Source organism: Lithobates pipiens, unplaced genomic scaffold (genome assembly GCF_037356315.1).
Source record: "Lithobates pipiens isolate NorthernLeopardFrog02 unplaced genomic scaffold, aLitPip1_a1.2 Scaffold_18, whole genome shotgun sequence".
Lineage (NCBI taxonomy): Eukaryota > Metazoa > Chordata > Amphibia > Anura > Ranidae > Lithobates > Lithobates pipiens.
In genome coordinates this window covers 349,950,176-349,968,821 of record NW_027507758.1, presented here as the reverse complement: position 1 = coordinate 349,968,821, position 18,646 = coordinate 349,950,176, and the positions used below count along the sequence as shown (strand labels likewise).

At 46.5% G+C, this 18,646-nt stretch overlaps 1 protein-coding gene across 2 annotated transcripts in view; it reads right to left on the bottom strand.

Moving 5' to 3' along the window:
- The window catches only part of ATP13A3 (ATPase 13A3), a 172,425-nt gene extending 155,472 nt beyond the window's left edge, over nucleotides 1-16,953 (bottom strand). For both annotated transcript variants that reach the window (XM_077487469.1, XM_077487470.1), the window contains exon 1: nucleotides 16,752-16,953. The gene's annotated coding sequence lies outside the window, so the exon portion shown is untranslated. The remainder of the gene's footprint in view (nucleotides 1-16,751) is intronic.
- Nucleotides 16,954-18,646: the final 1,693 nt, after the last annotated feature.

Genomic DNA, 18,646 nt, shown 5'->3' with positions numbered 1-18,646 from the left:
GAGGGGCGCGCGCGGCGCGCTCTGTGATCGGCGAGTCCGTGAGACTCGCCTGATCACCGATCCGTGTAAGGGGTCGATCCCGACCCCTTATCACGTGATCAGCTGTCAGCCAATGACAGCTGATCATGTGATAAAACGGAGCCGGTAATCGGCTAGTATTCCTCCTCGCGCTGACAGCGCGAGGAGAAAAAAAAAAAGCCGATCGCCGGCGGCCGTGTTCGGGACATCAGTCCCGATCACGGCCAGCAATTTAAAAGGACACCTGCCCCCTGCCAGTGCCCACCTGCCACCCGCAGTGCCATCCTGAATAAAGTAAGTGCCCCCCTGTCAGTGCCACCCAGCAGTGCCCATAGTGCCCACAGTGCCACCCAGCAGTGCCCACAGTGCCACCCAGCAGTGCCCACAGTGCCACCCACAGTGCCACCCAGCAGTGCCACCCAGCAGTGCCACCCAAAATCTGCCTCAGGTGCTGCACCCCAGTGCCGCCCATCAGTGCCCAGCAGTGCCGCCCATCAGTGCCCAGCAGTGCCGCCCATCAGTGCCCAGCAGTGCCGCCCATCAGAGCCACCTATCAGTGCCACCTATCAGTGCCCATCAGTCCCATCTATCTGTGGTACCTATCAGTGCCCATCCGTGCCACTTATCCGTGCCACCCATCCGTGCCATCTTATCTGTGCCCATCTTTGCCCATCAGTGCCGCCTTATCTGTGCCCATCGGTGCCGCCTTATCTGTGCCTATCAGTGCCGCCTTAACTATGCCTATCAGTGCCCACCAGTGCAGCCTATCAGTGCCCACCAATGCAGCCCATCAGTGCCCACCAATGCAGCCCATCAGTGCCCACCAATGCAGCCCATCAGTGCCCACCAATGCAGCCCATCAGTGCCCACCAATGCAGCCCATCAGTGCCCACCAATGCAGCCTATCAGTGCCGCCTAATCAGCGCACTTCAATGAAGGAGAAAAATGACCCGTTTGCAAAATTTTATAACAAACTATTAAAACATGATTTTTTTTTTTTTTTTTTTGCATCTTTTTTTGTTTGTTTAGCAAAAAATAAAACTCCGAGCTGTAACTAAATACCACCAAAAGAAAGCTCTATTTGTGGGAAAAAAATGATAAAAATTTCATTTGGGTACAGTGTTGTATGACCGCGTAATTGTCACTCAAAGTGCATCAGCGCTGAAAGCTGAAAATTGGTCTGGGACTGAGGGGGGTTTAAGTGCCCAGTAAGCAAGTGGTTAAATAGAAAACTATCTTTAGATCGATTTTTACTCAAAGTATTTTATTAAAATAAATCAAAAGAATCTGATTTAAATCAAAAAGAATCCGGTTTGAATAAAAAAAATCAGATTTAAATCAAAGAAAAAAACGTTTTTTTTTTGTTTTTTTTTGTTTTTTAAATCAATTTTCATCCAACCTGGTTCAGACCCCCCCCCCCCCTCTCTCTCCTCATTGGCTTACAGACTTTGACAGCAGCAGGTGCCAATAGTGCCACGGTACTGTTTTAGCCAATGAGGAGGAAGAGTCCCGGGCAGCCGAGTCTCTGATGTAACATCGCTGGATCAAGATGGGGCTCAGGTAAGTATTGGGGGGCTGCTGCACACAGAATGCATAAAGATAAGAAAACCTTCTGACTTTAGAACCCCTTTAATCCTGCAGACATCAGGCTTCTGCTTAGGTACAAGGCAAGGAACACAGCCGTTATTATAATCGGTCTTTCACAACCACCGCTTAGATGAGATAAAGTCATAGCATTCCAGCTTATTCAGCCCTCTGAGTAAGCAAAATATATTGAGACTTATCAAGCGAAACGATAGTGGGAAAATAAGGCTTTTGAGACAGGAAAAACAGTGCAGCCCATATGGTAAAAACACCATAGGTTATCTGGAGGTCCCAAGCAGGGTAATCAGAAAAGCCATACACCTGTGGAACAGACATACCAAGTTGGACTTAAAATCAAATCAGAAAAGCCACCTGAGACTTTAGCGGAACTAAGGCGATTTTCGAGGATCTATGAGAACGTTCCACAATTTAAAAAAAACCTCAGATAGATACAGAAGAGAAGCAAAGATAATGTGGATCAAAACAATGCATACCTTTACACCTTATAAATTAAGCTGGCCAGAGATGGGTAGAATATCAAATAAAATTATGAGAAAATAAAAAAAAATAAAGCTCTAAGAAAGTTTGTTAGGTTTTTTTTTTTTTATATATACTCATAAGTTGAAGAAAAAAAAATTCATGAGAAAATCTGATGGAAAATTTCTCAGAAACAGTATCCAAAAAGTATTCACAGCGCTTCACTTTTTCCACATTTTGGTATTTTACATATTTTTCCAAAATGGATTAAATTAATTATTTTCCTCAAAATTCTACAAACAATACCCCGTAATGGCAATGTGAAAGAAGTTTGTGTGAAATCTTTGCAAATTTATAAAAAAATGGGGAAAAAAATCCCATGTATTCACAGCCTTTCCTCAATTCTTTGTTGAAGCAGCTTTGGCACCAATTACAGCCGCAAGTCTTTTCAAGTATAATGCTACAAGCTTGGCACATCTATTTTTAGGCAGTTTCTCCCATTCTTCTTTGCAGGACCTCTCAAGTTCCATTAGGATGAATGGAGAGTGTCGATGGACAGGCATTTTCAGATCTCTCCAGAGATGTTCAATCAGGTTCAAGTCTGGGTTCTGGTTGGGCCACTCAAGGACATTCACAGTTGTCGCGTAGCCACTCCTTTGTTATCTTTGCTGTGTGCTTAGGGAAGTTGTCCTGTTTAAAGATGAACCTTCAGCCCAGTCTGAGGTCCACAGCACTCTGGATCAGGTTTTCATCAAGGATGTCTCTGTACATTGCTGCATTCATCTTTCCCTCGATCCTGACTAGCGTCCCAGTTCCTGCCACTGAAAAACATCTCCACAGCATAATGCTGCCACCACTATGCTTCACTGTAGGGACTGTATTGGCCAGGTGATGAGCAGTGCCTTGTTTCCTTCAGACATGACACTTGCCGTTCAGGCCAAAGTGTACACAGGGAAAAGTTATTCCTCTTGTGGGACTTTAAAGGTAAACTCCTCTATAAGTAAAGACGTAGGATAGGAGTATAAGATATTTATTGAAGTGATAGTAGATGACCACAATTTACATCTGGACAAGTGAAAAATACAAATAAAGAAGTGGGTATGCAGGATATGACCAAAGATATGCAATAAAAAAATAAAATAAAAAAATAAAAAAAAAGGTACAATCATTGCTCTGTTTTACATGTCACACAGAGAAAACCCAACGTTTCAAGTTTAGAACAGATATTACTCTTCTTCAGGGTTTTTGCGATTGTAACCAGGACGAAAGATACGTCTATACATTAAAAAAGACAATTGTAAACATAAAAATATAATGGCAGGGTAAAATCATGCATACTTGTGTCATTTAGAAAATTCTATTTAGACTGACCATAAAGTTTTGCTTGAGAAATCAAATATTACTGCATCCGCTTTAAAACAAACAAAAGGGAATATGGTGTTTTCCGGGCCTGAGCAATGCTAATTCCCAGAGGCCAGCTTCGGGGCCGGCGATGCAGTATCAATAGGAAGAGCCACAAGCCAGGGTGACTCGATTGTGGCTCCTCCCCTGCATGGAGCGCCGCTTGCGTCAAAAAGGCACAAGATACGCCCTGCACCGAGTGGGGAGGTCCCACGGGATAGCGCCAGACAGGCATAACCGGCCATACTCAGAGCTGCAGAATGCACAGGACAATGCAGGAAACACTAGCTATCAATGCACATAGCATTTGTGCATGACTAAACTTGAAACAGGATGGAATTGGGAACAGAAATAGTAGGTTGAAATACTTGAATAGAAAAAAATGTATATAAAAAAAAAATGTAATAAAATAATAGTAAATTAAAAAAAAAAAAAAAAAAAAGAAGAAGGAGGGGGGGGCGTTGGGGGGGAAATTAAAAGGGGGATTTGTTAGTTTTGGAACAGACAGGCAAGCATGTAAGAGAGAGATTGGTTGTTAAAGTATATACATTATACTGGCTCATTCGGCTCCAATTCTGAGCCCCCCCCCCCCCCAGTGAAACCTTCAAGTAAGTGTCTGAAAGACACAGAGCCATTCAGGCCTAATGCCGCGTACACACGACAGGACTTAAGTCCGGCAGACTTTCGACAGAGTTCTGACAGAGTTCTGACAGAGTTCTGACAGAGTTCTGACAGAGTTCTGACAGAGTTCTGACAGAGTTCTGACAGAGTTCTGACAGAGTTCTGACAGAGTTCTGACAGAGTTCTGACAGAGTTCTGACAGAGTTCTGACAGAGTTCTGACAGAGTTCTGACAGAGTTCTGACAGAGTTCTGACAGAGTTCTGACAGAGTTCTGACAGAGTTCTGACAGAGTTCTGACAGAGTTCTGACAGAGTTCTGACAGAGTTCTGACAGAGTTCTGACAGAGTTCTGACAGAGTTCTGACAGAGTTCTGACAGAGTTCTGACAGAGTTCTGACAGAGTTCTGACAGAGTTCTGACAGAGTTCTGACAGAGTTCTGACAGAGTTCTGACAGAGTTCTGACAGAGTTCTGACAGAGTTCTGACAGAGTTCTGACAGAGTTCTGACAGAGTTCTGACAGAGTTCTGACGGACTTTCCGAATGAACGGACTTGGCCACACACAATCACACCAAAGTCCGACGGATTCGAACGTGATGACGTATGACTGGACTAGAATAAGGAAGTTCATAGCCAGTAGCCAATAGCTGCCCTAGCGTCGGTTTTAGTCCGTCAGACTAGCGCACACACGAGCGGATTTCTGGGTCCGGCAGAGTTCTGGCGGAAAAATTTGAAGCATGTTCCATTTCTAAAGTCTGTCAGACTTTTGCGAATCAAAAGTCCGTTGCAGCCCACACACGATCGAATAGTCTGCCGGAATCATTCCGTCAGACTTTTGATGTTGAAAAGTCCGGTCGTGTGTACGGGGCATTAGAGTTCAATCTTTGTTTCAGCAGACCAGAGAATTTTGTTTCTCATGGCCTGAGAGTCCTTCCAGTGCCTTTTGGCAAACTCCAGGTGGCCTGTCATGTGCCTTTTACTGAAGAGTGGATTCAGTCTGACCACTCTTCTATATAGGCCTAATTGATAGAATGCTGCAGAGATGGTTTTTCTTCTTGAAGGGTCTCCTCTCTCCACAGAGAAATGCTGAAGCGCTGTCAGAGTGACCATTGGGTTCTTGGTCCCCTCCCTAAGGCCCTTCTCCCCCAATTTGGCCCGGGCGGCCTGCTCTAGGAATCCTGGTGGTTCCAAACTTCTTCCACTTACGGATGATGGAGGCCATTGTGCTCATTTGGATCTTCAATGCTGCAGAAATGTTTCTGTACCCTTCCCCAGATCTGTGCCTCCATACAATCCTGTCTTGGAGGTCTACAGATAATTCCTTGGATTTCATTGCTTGGTTTGTGCACTGACATGCACTGTTAACTGTGGGACCTTACATAGACAGGTATGTGTCTTTCCAAATCATGTCCAATCAATTGAATTTACCACAGGTGGACTCCATTCAAGTTGTAGAAACATTTCCAGGATGAACAGTGGAAACAGGATGCACATGAGCTCAATTTTGAATACCTGTTAAAAAATAATACTATGTACATTTTTTAGTTTTGATAAATTTGCAAAGATTTAAAAAACAAACATCTTTCACATTGTCAATATGGGGTAGGGGTCCTTTTGAGCACGGTGTGCCAAATTTTTTTTTCAAAGAAATTGAGCGTGCCGATTTTATAACAAAAAAATTCAACTTCACACTCTCCATCGCGAAAAGGATTTTTTATAAAGTAAATGCTGTAAACTACTTTAGTAGTGAGAAATGAACATCCTGCACTCTCACGCCTCAGATCAGCCCCAATTCCTGCAACTCTACACCTCAGATTACTGACCCCCTGCTCTTCTGTCCCACCAATGTTCCCCCTTTCTCATTTGCCCCACTATTCTCTTAAGACCCCTTTTACACACTTTTGGGCTAAAAATAGCACATGTAAAGTAGACCTGCACGATTCTGGCTAAAATGAGAATCACAATATTTTTGCTTAGAGGATATGTCACGATTCTCTCACGATTGTCGCTGCGTAGCATCATCTTTCACATTAAAACAAAGAAAAAAATAAGTGGTTAAACTTCCTGCATTTACACGTGTTGAAAACTTGTCAGATTGCCCGGATTTTTTGTTTACACAGAAGTTTATCCCTTTGATCTAAGAAGGAAGTGTTAGTTACAATGTTACAAGTTCTAAACTTTGCCCAGATGCTTTCTTTTGACAGCTGAGTGAGCAGATAATCTCTCCACTTGTTTATATGAAATAATCGGCAAACTCAGCAGGAGAGATCGTCGGGGGGGTTGAATCAAGATCACGATTTTTCAGCGATTAATTGTGCAGCTCTACTGTAAAGCGCCTTAAAAACTGCTCCCCTGCAGTCTCAGTGTGAAAACCAGAGGCCTTTTACACTGAGGCGATGCGCTGGCAGGACGTTAACAAAACTCCTGCAAGCAGCATCTTTGGAGTGGTGAAGGAATGGGCACAGCTGCCAAACTGCCAGCAAAGCACCTGTGTGCCATCACAGCCATATGTGTATTCTGCTTTATAAATATATTATTTTTACTCTGGTAGATAGCAATATGTAAAGCAGTGGTCATCAACCCTGTCCTCAGGACCCACTAACAGGCCAGGTTTTATGTATTACCTTGGGGAGATGCAGACTAGAATACTGCAATCACTGAGCAGCAAATGATATCACATGTGATGTATTTCAGTTATCTTGCAAACCTGACCTGTTAGTGGGTACTGAGGACAGGGTTGATGACCACTGATGTAGAGGACATTTACATACACAGAACTATCAGTGACTTCTATCTTAGTCACTGAACATCCTGAGCATTTTTCTGAACATCGGAACAGGCTGAAGGGGAGGAGGGAGTAGTTGCGCTCTGTGAAGTCTCCGGGAAAAAGCAGAGAGAGGGGACATCAATCAAGATGACAGGAAAGTGGGTTGATCTAGACTCCAGAGCCAGACCATTGTCGGTTTTTACACTGTAGGAAAGTCTGTAGACTCTACCACATGTATTTAGCTTGATTTTAACAGAATGGGGGCACTTCTGAGAGCGTTGGAAAGATAAATACAATGCAGGTGCAACCCTCACCTTGGCTTCAATTCCACAGGAAGGATGCCCACAGTCACTGCTCTCTTCCCCTACAGAGTGTCAAGGAAGAGATTCTCCTTAGGAAACTGTAGCCAGCCATTAATTCTTCTATATTTATTAGAGGATTATACCAGGAAGGACCTATACTCCGTAGCCCCATTCACACTCGAGTGTTGTCTGCTAGGTTCCCCTAGCCTGACTACACTCAGCATACAAGTGTAAACAGGGACAATAAAAAAAGAAATTGGCTTTGTATGTTCTGTCACTCTACACCAGGGCTCGACAAACCTCAGGCGTCAGGTCGCCATAGCGACCAGAAACCGCACCCTGGTGCCTAGGGTGCCACCAGCCCACTCACTGCAACTCTCGCTGCCCCAGACATGCAGTGCTATGATACTTAACACTGACCGCCCTTCCTCCTCCCTTCTTCACACTCAGCACGGCGCTTGATGCTTGTCAGAGCCGCAAAGTGTGTGACACTGACACGTAACAGAGGAGAGAGAGGATCTGTCAGAATTGAGCTTGATGTCGGGGTGGGCGAGACCCAGCAGCTATCAAACACCAGCCAATGGGATGGGATCTGGGCAGGCCGCTACATGTACGTGACCCCGCTCTATCAGTTTGATAGCTGCTGGGTCCCGCCCACCCTGGCCGGGTCCCACTCACCCCCGACATTAAGCTCAGTTCTGACAGCTCCCCTGTTACTTGCCAGTTACACAGTTACACTCGGCTCAGTATGAAACCTGCCAGTGCCACCTGCTGCCAACCAGTGCCACCTGCCAGTGCCACCATCAATCAGTGCCACTGCCAACTAATGCCACCTGCCGGTGCCAACCGATGCCACTGTGTTGAATCTTTAAATCATAATGGCAACATAAGCTACCCAAATGACCCTGATGAAATGTTTACATCCCCTGGTGATTTTGGCCTGATAACATGCACACAAGTTGACACAAAGGGGTTTGAATGGCTATTGAAGGTATCCATCCTCACCTGCGATCCGTTTGCTTGTAGTGTGTGTGTGTGTGTGTGTGTGTGTGTGTGTGTGTGTGTAAGGTCAATGAGTTTCTGGACTCCTGACAGACCCTTGTATCTTTCATCCAGTACTGCACTGATATTTCTGGATTCTGAGTCATGGGGAAAGCAAAAGAATTGTCAAAGGATCTGCAGGAAAAGGAAGTTGAGCTGTATAAAACAGGAAAGGGATATAAAAGGAATTGAGAATGCCAATTAGCAGTGTTCGAACTTTAATCAAGAAGTGGGAAATGAGGGTTTCTCTTGAAACCAAACCACAGTCAGGTAGACCAACTAAAATTTCAGCCAGAACTGCCAGAAATAAATTGTTTGGGATGCAAAGGAAAACCCACAAATAACGCCAGGTGAAATACAGAACTCTCTGAAAACACGTGGTGTGTCTTTTTCAAGATGCACAATAAGGAGGCACTTGAACAAAGATGGGCTGCATTGTCGAGTCACCAGAAGAAAGCCATTACTACGGAAATGCCACAAAGTATCCCGCTTACAATATGCTAAACAGCACAGAGACGAGCCTCAAACCTTCCGGCACAAAGTCATTTGGAGTGATGAGCCCAAAATTGAGCTTTTTGACCACAACCATAAACGCTGCATGTGGAGAGGAGTCAACAAGGCCTATGATGAAAGGTACGACGGTGGATCAATGTTTGGGGATGTGTGATCTACAAAGGCACAGGAAATTTGGTCAAAATTGTTAGTAAGATGAATGCAGTCTGTTATCAAAAAATACTGGAGGAACATTTGCATTAAATCAACCAGGAAGCTGTGCATGGGACGTACTTGGACATTCCAACATAACAATGATCCAAAACACAAAGCCAAGTCGACCTATCATTGGCTACAGCAGAATAAAGTGAAGGTTCTGGAGTGGCCATCTCAGTCTCCTGACCTCAATATCATTGAGCCACTCTGGGGAGATCTCAAACGTGCAGTTCATGCAAGACAGCCCAAGAATTTACAGGAACAGGAGGCTTTGTGCCAAGAGGAATGGGCAGCTTTACCATCTGAGAAGATAAAGAGCCTCATCCACAAATACCACAAAAGACTTCAAGCTGTCATTGATTTTAAAGAGGGCAATACACGGTATTAAGAACTGGGGTATGTAAACTTTTGACCAGGGTCATTTAGGTAGTTTCTGTTGCAATTATGATTTAAAAAGAGTAAACACAGTTGATTGATAATAAATGGCTTCAGCCAAACACTAACCATGAGTGAAAGAAAGGTTTTTGTGTGGTCATTCATAGTCTCTGAAAAATGGCCAAGAAATCATAAATTCCTCCAGGGTATGTAAACTGATGTCTTCTAGCCCTCTCTGGTTCTCCCTCTGTCTGCTGTCTTCTCCCTCTTTTCTTCGGATGTTGCCTCGACGTGCTCTCCCAGTGTAATGCCAGATCTGCTGTGTGCTATGACTGATAAAAACATGGGTGGGGGCCATCTGGTGACATCACACGGAGACCCCGCCCCCTTATGTCACGACCAAGGTATGATGAGGCAGTGACATCATAAGGGGACAGGTCTCTATGGGCTAGAAAACATCAGCGGAGAAGAACTAGCAGAGGCAGAAGACATCAGCAAAGGAGGGAGACGAGCCAGAGAGGGGAGAAGAAATTGGAAGCGACGCTGGAGCTGCCTTGATAAAATTACTTTAACCACTACAATACAGGGCACTTTCACCCCCTTCCTTCCCAGCCCAATTTTCAGCTTTCAGCGCTCTAGCGCTTTCAGTGACAATTGCGCGGTCATGCTACACTGTACCCAAATGAAATTGTTATCATTTTGTTCGCACAAATAGAGCTTTATTTTGGTGTTATTTATTCACGACTCCGTTTTTTTTTTTTTTGCGATATAAGCGCAAAAATAGCGGAAATTTGGAAAAAAAACAATATTTTCTTTTTTCTATTTGAAAAGAAATCCAATAAAATCAAATTTTGTCATAAATTTAAGCCAAAATGTATTCTGCTACATGTTTTTGGTAAAAAAAATTCCGTTAAGTGTATAATAATTGGTTTGTGTGATCACGGACATATGTACGCAAATGATCATGTACATATGTGTGCAGGTGATCACGTACATATGTGTGCAGATAATCATTGGGACATGTGATTTTAGTGGGACATATGTGGGGGACATGTTTTTATTATTAGGGACATGTGTTTTTATTATTTGGGGACATGTGTTTTTATTATTTGGGGACATGTATGTTTTGGGGACATGTGTGTTTTGGGGACATGTGTGGGGACGGTGTGTTGTGTGTTGACACTACACTGATGATCAGTGAGTAAAAAGCTGTAAAAAGCAGCCCATACTCACTGATCATCAGCCGGCTGCAGCGTTCTGCTCTCCTCTCCTCAGCGGTGACTTCCGTGTGAGGAGAGGAGAGCCGATTGCCTAGCAACCGGCTGTTTGTTTACATCACATGACGGCCGTGATTGGACACGGCCGTCATGTGATCAGGAGGGCCAATCACAGAGCCCTCCTGCCGATCTGAGATGTGCCGTGTCCGGGTGACACGAGCACATCGGGATCGCGCCGCTGCGCGAGCGCACGCGCGATCCCGCTATTCCTGAAGGACGTTCCTGAACGGCCTGTCAGGAATAGACGGCTCCCACCCGGCCGTATATATGCATTGGCCGGGTGGGAAGTGGTTAAAAGCCTGTGTACTGCATTTTATTTTTGACACTTTTTGTTTAGGTGAATGGGCAGGGGTACAATGTACCCTATACTCATTCACATAAGGTGAGAGGCCGGGATCTGGGGGCACCCTCGTTAAAGGGAGCTTCCAGATTCTGATAAGCCCCCTGCCCGCAGACCCCGACAACTAACGGCCAGGGTTGTCGGGAAGAGGCCCTTGTCCTCATCAACATGGGGACAAGGTGGTTTGGGGTGGTGGGACCAAAGCACCCACCCCCATACATTGAGGGCATGCTGCCTGGTAAGGTTCGGGGGGGGGGGTTGCTCGCTAGTCCCCATCCCCTTTCCTGACCTGCGTGCTCAGATAAAGGTCTTGGGGATGTGGATTTTTGGGGGGGGGGCATCATGGGGGTTACCCTTAAAATCCATGACAGACTGAAGAGTCTGGTATGGTCTTTGAGGGGGAACCCATGCCATTTTTTTTTTCCAATTTAGCGTGGCGTTCCCCTAAAGATTCATACCAGACATAGTGCCTGGCACTGTCGTGATCAAAGTCGGATCCTGTTCATTGATGTCAGACTTCAAGTTGCAGGACAAAGTCGGATCTACAGTTGTACGACTGTCGTGTCGTACCAGTGTAAACCCATGTTTAAACTGACCTCATTTACACACAAGTGCATTCCTTTGACCTAAAACCAAAATGTTACTTTGTTTACAGTTATCTCCGATGTTGAGATGAACGTGGCAAACTGCCTGGATTTTTGTCAGCTGTCAGAAGTGAGCAGAGAATGCTCTTCACTTGTTACATAGAATCTGGGAAATGCTGTTTTATGATCAGGAGGGGTAGAATCGTGGGGGGTGATTCTTTAACGATTAATTGTGCAGCTCTACTAGAAGGTGGTTACTAAATCAAGACTTGTAGTACTTTGATATACTAATTATCACAGTTAGAATAAACTACAAAAATGGGGGGTGGGATTCCAACACTTCAACCTACAAAAAAAAAATAAAAAATGTTGACTCGGAATTTATAGCATTTAAAAATGTCCAATCTTCTAAATAGGTTATAATTTGCACCATATGTAACAAGATGCATAGATTACACAATCCTTCAGGTCAAGGGTGTAGACAAATTTGCTTTGAATTTAGGAGCCAGTTTTTTGTTTTTTTTAGAGTGGTATGGATTGTCAGCTCCCGGGGTAATGCCACTCATTTTCACCCCCATCCCTAACTCACAATTGAGCACCCAGTCAATAACTCCAATGAAACGCTGTTACATCAGGGTTATGGGCTGACCAGAGAGTAAGGCTGGCAACAGGGGGCACTGGCAGGTGGCACTGGCAGGCATGTGGAACTGCCAGATGGCATTGGCAGGTGACACTGGTTGGCACTGGCAGGTGGCCCTGGTTTGGAACTGGCAGGTGGCCCTGGTTTGGAACTGGCAGGTGGCCCTGGTTTGGAACTGGCACTAGTCACTGGCAGATGGCACTGATTGGCTGTGGCACTGGCAGGTGGCACTGATTGGTGGTGGCAGGTGGCACTGGTTGGCGGTGGCAGGCACGTGGAACTGCCAGATGGCATTGGCAGGTGACACTGGTTGGCATTGGCAGGTAACACTGGTTTGGAACTGGCAGTTGGCACTATTGGCACTGGCGGTGGCACTGGCACTGATTGGCAGGTGGCACTGGTTTGGAAGTGGCAGGTGGCACTGGTTTGGAAGTGGCACTAGTTGTCACTAGCAGATGGCACTGATTGGCGGTGGCACTGGTTGGTGTTGGCAGGTGGCACTGGTTGGTCGTGGCAGGTGGCACTGATTGCCGGTGACACTCGGCACTGGTTGGCGGTGGCAGGTGGCACTGGTTGGCGGTGGCAGGTGGCACTGGTTGGAACTAATTGGTTGCGGCACTGGTTGGCGCTGGCAGGTGGCACTAGCAGGTTTCACACAGAGCACTCTGTTACTGAAATGTAACAGAGGAGCTGTCAGAAATAGAATTTAGCTTAATGTCGGAATGGGCGGGACCCAGCCGGGGTGTGAAACTTACAAGTAACAGAGAGGCGGATCTGTCAGATTTGAGCTTGATGTCGGGGTGGACGGGACTCAGCAGCTATCAAACACCAGCCAACTATTGGGCTGCTTTAGAAAAGGGGGAGGGGCCACATACACGTAGCGGGCCGCCCAGATCCCATTGGCTGGTGTTCGATAGCGGCTGGGTCCCGCCCACCCCGACATCAAGCTGAAATCTGACAGATCCTCCTCTCTCCATTGCTTGTCAGTTTCACACACTTAGCGCGGCGCCGCAGAGTGTGGAGGAGGGAGGAGGACGGCAGTCAGTGTTAATGCTGCTGCATGTCTCGGGCATCAATAGTGAGAGGGCTGGTGGCAGCTTAGGCGCTAGGTTGCGATTTCTGGTCGCATTGGCGACCTGGCACCTGGGGTTTGTCGAGCCCTGCTTCAGGTGGACAAAATTACACATAGCCACTAATGATTTCTATCTAAGGGTCAAAAGTGTCCCAGAAAAGACATGACATAATGTTACCAATATTAGTAGGGCTGCCACAAAAAGACAAGATTCCTGTTTTTTTAACATACCATGGACAAGATGCATGAGGCTGTCCCAGTTTGGATTTAAACTTTAAATTCAAATAAGAAACTTGACCAAAATGTAGCTCTGGGCAGACATCACACACAATTATATATTTGATATCACCATCAGGGCTTTTAAAACCTAAGGGCTTGTTCGGGTGATCCTATTCATGTTTACTGGGACACACACGACATTGGTGTGGGTACAGGTGCGTTTAGGGTTGTCCATGCATCCACTGCATCCCAATAGACAGCTATAGAACTGCTGGCTTGGGGATACCGGAAAAACCTATGCATCCCCATGCCAGTAAAATATGGCATGGTGATGCGAGTACCTGTCAAAATCAGGTAGCCCCCTCCTCAAAAGAGCCAATTTTTCAAGAGGAGCGAGTCCTTAAAGAGGAACTAGTGCATGTACAGCTGAACTCACATGATTTCAAAGCTGCATTTCAGTCTGACTTTGAGGGGCACGTGAAAGACCTGTGTGGGTTCATGCACCGATGTCTATTGAAATCACCCCCTTAGTCACCAATAGTGCAGGAACTACTTTTGAAATCAGTGCAGCACCGCAAAGTCAACATCACACCAATTGGGATGCTCCTATTGCTGCAATAGGCTCCAATTTGACCTGTCAAATCGCATCACGCAGGTGCGAATGGGGGCTAAATACCTAAGTGAATCTGTGCGAGGCAGTGTCGTGTAGTAGTAGTAGTGAGGAGGACACGAGGCAGTGTCGTGTAGTAGTGAGGAGGACACGAGGCAGTGTCGTGTAGTAGTAGTAGTAGTAGTAGTGAGGAGGACACAAGGCAGTGTGTGTAGTAGTAGTAGTAGTGAGGAGGACACAAGGAAGTGTGTGTAGTAGTAGTAGTAGTGAGGAGGACACAAGGCAGTGTGTGTAGTAGTAGTAGTAGTAGTGAGGAGGACACAAGGCAGTGTGTGTAGTAGTAGTAGTAGTAGTGAGGAGGACACAAGGCAGTGTGTGTAGTAGTAGTAGTAGTAGTGAGGAGGACACAAGGCAGTGTGTGTAGTAGTAGTAGTAGTAGTGAGGAGGACACAAGGCAGTGTGTGTAGTAGTAGTAGTAGTAGTGAGGAGGACACAAGGCAGTGTGTGTAGTAGTAGTAGTAGTAGTGAGGAGGACACAAGGCAGTGTGTGTAGTAGTAGTAGTAGTAGTGAGGAGGACACAAGGCAGTGTGTGTAGTAGTAGTAGTAGTAGTAGTGAGGAGGACACAAGGCAGTGTGTGTAGTAGTAGTAGTAGTAGTAGTGAGGAGGACACAAGGCAGTGTGTGTAGTAGTAGTAGTAGTAGTGAGGAGGACACAAGGCAGTGTGTGTAGTAGTAGTAGTAGTAGTGAGGAGGACACAAGGCAGTGTGTGTAGTAGTAGTAGTAGTAGTGAGGAGGACACAAGGCAGTGTGTGTAGTAGTAGTAGTAGTGAGGAGGACACAAGGCAGTGTGTGTAGTAGTAGTAGTAGTAGTGAGGAGGACACAAGGCAGTGTGTGTAGTAGTAGTAGTAGTAGTGAGGAGGACACAAGGCAGTGTGTGTAGTAGTAGTAGTAGTAGTAGTGAGGAGGACACAAGGCAGTGTGTGTAGTAGTAGTAGTAGTAGTAGTGAGGAGGACACAAGGCAGTGTGTGTAGTAGTAGTAGTAGTAGTAGTGAGGAGGACACAAGGCAGTGTGTGTAGTAGTAGTAGTAGTAGTGAGGAGGACACAAGGCAGTGTGTGTAGTAGTAGTAGTAGTAGTGAGGAGGACACTAGGCAGTGTGTGTAGTAGTAGTAGTGAGGAGGACACTAGGCAGTGTGTGTAGTAGTAGTAGTGAGGAGAACTCTAGGCAGTGTGTGTAGTAGTAGTAGTGAGGAGGACACTAGGCAGTGTGTGTAGTAGTAGTAGTGAGGAGGACACTAGGCAGTGTGTGTAGTAGTAGTAGTGAGGAGGACACAAGGCAGTGTGTAGTAGTAGTAGTGAGGAGGACACAAGGCAGTGTGTAGTAGTAGTAGTGAGGAGGACACAAGGCAGTGTGTGTAGTAGTAGTAGTAGTGAGGAGGACACAAGGCAGTGTGTAGTAGTAGTAGTGAGGAGGACACAAGGCAGTGTGTGTAGTAGTAGTAGTAGTGAGGAGGACACAAGGCAGTGTGTGTAGTAGTAGTAGTAGTGAGGAGGACACAAGGCAGTGTGTGTAGTAGTAGTAGTAGTGAGGAGGACACAAGGCAGTGTGTGTAGTAGTAGTAGTAGTGAGGAGGACACAAGGCAGTGTGTGTAGTAGTAGTAGTAGTGAGGAGGACACAAGGCAGTGTGTGTAGTAGTAGTAGTAGTGAGGAGGACACAAGGCAGTGTGTGTAGTAGTAGTAGTAGTGAGGAGGACACAAGGCAGTGTGTGTAGTAGTAGTAGTAGTGAGGAGGGCACAAGGCAGTGTGTGTAGTAGTAGTAGTAGTGAGGAGGGCACAAGGCAGTGTGTGTAGTAGTAGTGAGGAGGGCACAAGGCAGTGTGTGTAGTAGTAGTAGTAGTGAGGAGGACACAAGGCAGTGTGTGTAGTAGTAGTAGTAGTGAGGAGGACACAAGGCAGTGTGTGTAGTAGTAGTAGTAGTGAGGAGGACACAAGGCAGTGTGTGTAGTAGTAGTAGTGAGGAGGACACAAGGCAGTGTGTGTAGTAGTAGTAGTGAGGAGGACACAAGGCAGTGTGTGTAGTAGTAGTAGTAGTGAGGAGGACACAAGGCAGTGTGTGTAGTAGTAGTAGTAGTAGTAGTGAGGAGGACACAAGGCAGTGTGTGTAGTAGTAGTAGTAGTAGTGAGGAGGACACAAGGCAGTGTGTGTAGTAGTAGTGAGGAGGACACAAGGCAGTGTGTGTAGTAGTAGTGAGGAGGACACAAGGCAGTGTGTGTAGTAGTAGTGAGGAGGACACAAGGCAGTGTGTGTAGTAGTAGTGAGGAGAACACAAGGCAGTGTGTGTAGTAGTAGTAGTGAGGAGGACACAAGGCAGTGTCTGTAATAGTGAGGAGGACACAAGGCAGTGTCTGTAATAGTGAGGACACAAGGCAGTGTGTGTAGTAGTGAGGAGGACACAAGGCAGTGTTGTGTAATAGTGAGGAAGCAGTGTGGTCCGCCATGCACACCCTGACACACTCATCACCCATAAGGCCCGGTGCGAGGGAGGAGAGGGCGCGCTGGGTGACAGGGTGTCCTCGTACCACGTGGCCCCCATACATATTGTGACACCCCGGTGACTGGCACATTGTACATACACAACGTGTAGCCTGGCACACACATTTCTAAAAGAGGAAGCTCCCCGCCACACACATTCACACTGCTGCCACTGACCCGGCGTTGAGGCCCCCGGTGCGGGCGGTCAGGCCCGGGATCCACGTTCTCCGGTAGCTCTGTTCTCCGCCCGCTGTATCCGGCGGCCCGCTCGGTTTATCACCTGAGGCCCATGATGGCTGCGAGGCCCGAGACCTGCGGAGAGTGACAGGAGGAGAGAGCACGAGACAAGAGGGAGACACACAGCACAGCCGTGCACTAGAGAAGTGGGAGGGGATACCATAGAGAGGATGGAGGGAGGAGGAGAGTGCACCATTGTACATACAGGGAGGAGGAGGAGGACAAGGTGGTGTGCAGAGGGATGAAAGTGCATACACAACACGGTGTGCTGGAAAGACTGTCAGATGACACACAACAATGGAAACTGATGGCAGAAGGACAACCTCCATAGTGGGGAGGTGTAGGAGGACATACACCTGTCATAGGAGAAGAATGGAGGACTGAAGAGCCATCTTCACTACATGTGGCTCAGTGAATGTACAGCTCCCTGAGGTGCTCTCTGAATGCAGTGGGCTTGTGTGCAAGATCACAAGGTGGACCCCATCCTCAAGACACTACGCTTGCACCACCGATGTCATGGGGGCATGTACAGTCAGCGACCCTAAGCACAAACCAGTGACAGCCATTGATTTGTGCCCAATAAACACCTGCCCCCCCCCCCCCCCAGAACTTTAGGGCTCATACACACAAATGGTTTGGCTATTACACATAAAACCAGATGCTTTGGGTTCAAGGGTGGCATGGGTGCAGCATACAGCCCACTGCCAGCAGGTTGGCAAAATCAGTGACAGGCTGGAAAAAAAGGGTGTGGATGTCCTATACACAGGTATTCCATATTAGGGGCATACAATCCTTGGCATGAGTACCACTTGGAACAACTACCTGCACCGACTGACAGCAACTCCTTCAGAGCTTAGATATCATTGCCATTGACTTCAGGATAGACTGGAGGAGTGTATACTGTTGATGTGCTGCTGTTTGGTACCAACCATCACCAAAGCAATGAGCCTTGAAGCAGAACTGCACCCTAAAAAGGAAGTTCCACTTTATGTCCTCCTCCCTCTCCTCTAACACTTTTGGATATTTGCTTTTGTGGGGTAGTGGGTACTTAGATTTGGTAGGTACCTACACCCATTTCTGGTCGGATTACCTAGGCGATTCCACTGAAAGTTCAGCCCCCCCCCCCCCCCACCCGCAACCTCTTGGGTCATGCCACAGGTCCCAAGAGGTTATGGGATCATTCACACAGCGCAGTGGGAAGCCAGTAGTTAAACTGCAAGGAGTCATAGCTGGCTTCCCACACTAAGCATGCCAGCACCAGGGACCCAAAGACTGGCAAAGAACCAGCCCAGGTGAGCACAGCGCTTGATCCCTGGACAAGTAAGTGTCCTTTTATTAAAAGTCAGCAGCTACACTATTTGTAACTGCTGACTTTTATTTAAATTTTTTTCAAACGAGCTGGAGATCCTCTTTAACCACCTCCCAACCCCTTAAGAACTTCTAGATGCCAGGAGGTGGGCATTCGGGTCATGTGACTGATGTGATTGGCTGTTACATGATTGGAAAGCTCCTGATCGCAAGTATGTATCCAGAGCTTTCCGGTCCACGTCGTTGACTGTGCTGGGAGCGTGGTCTCAGCACAGTTTTGTGTTTACATAGGACCACATATATACCGCCTTGGCATTAAAGCCCACCCGTTGATAGGCCGCAAATACAGTCGTGGCCAAAAATATTGGCACCCCTGCATTTCTGTTAGATAATGCACCACTTCACCCACAACTTTGATGCAGTTACAATTGTTTAGGCATTCTCATGTTTATTTCTTTTGTTTGTATTGGTATGACACAAAAAAGTAGAGAAACAAAAAGCCAAATCTGACACATTCCATGCAAAGC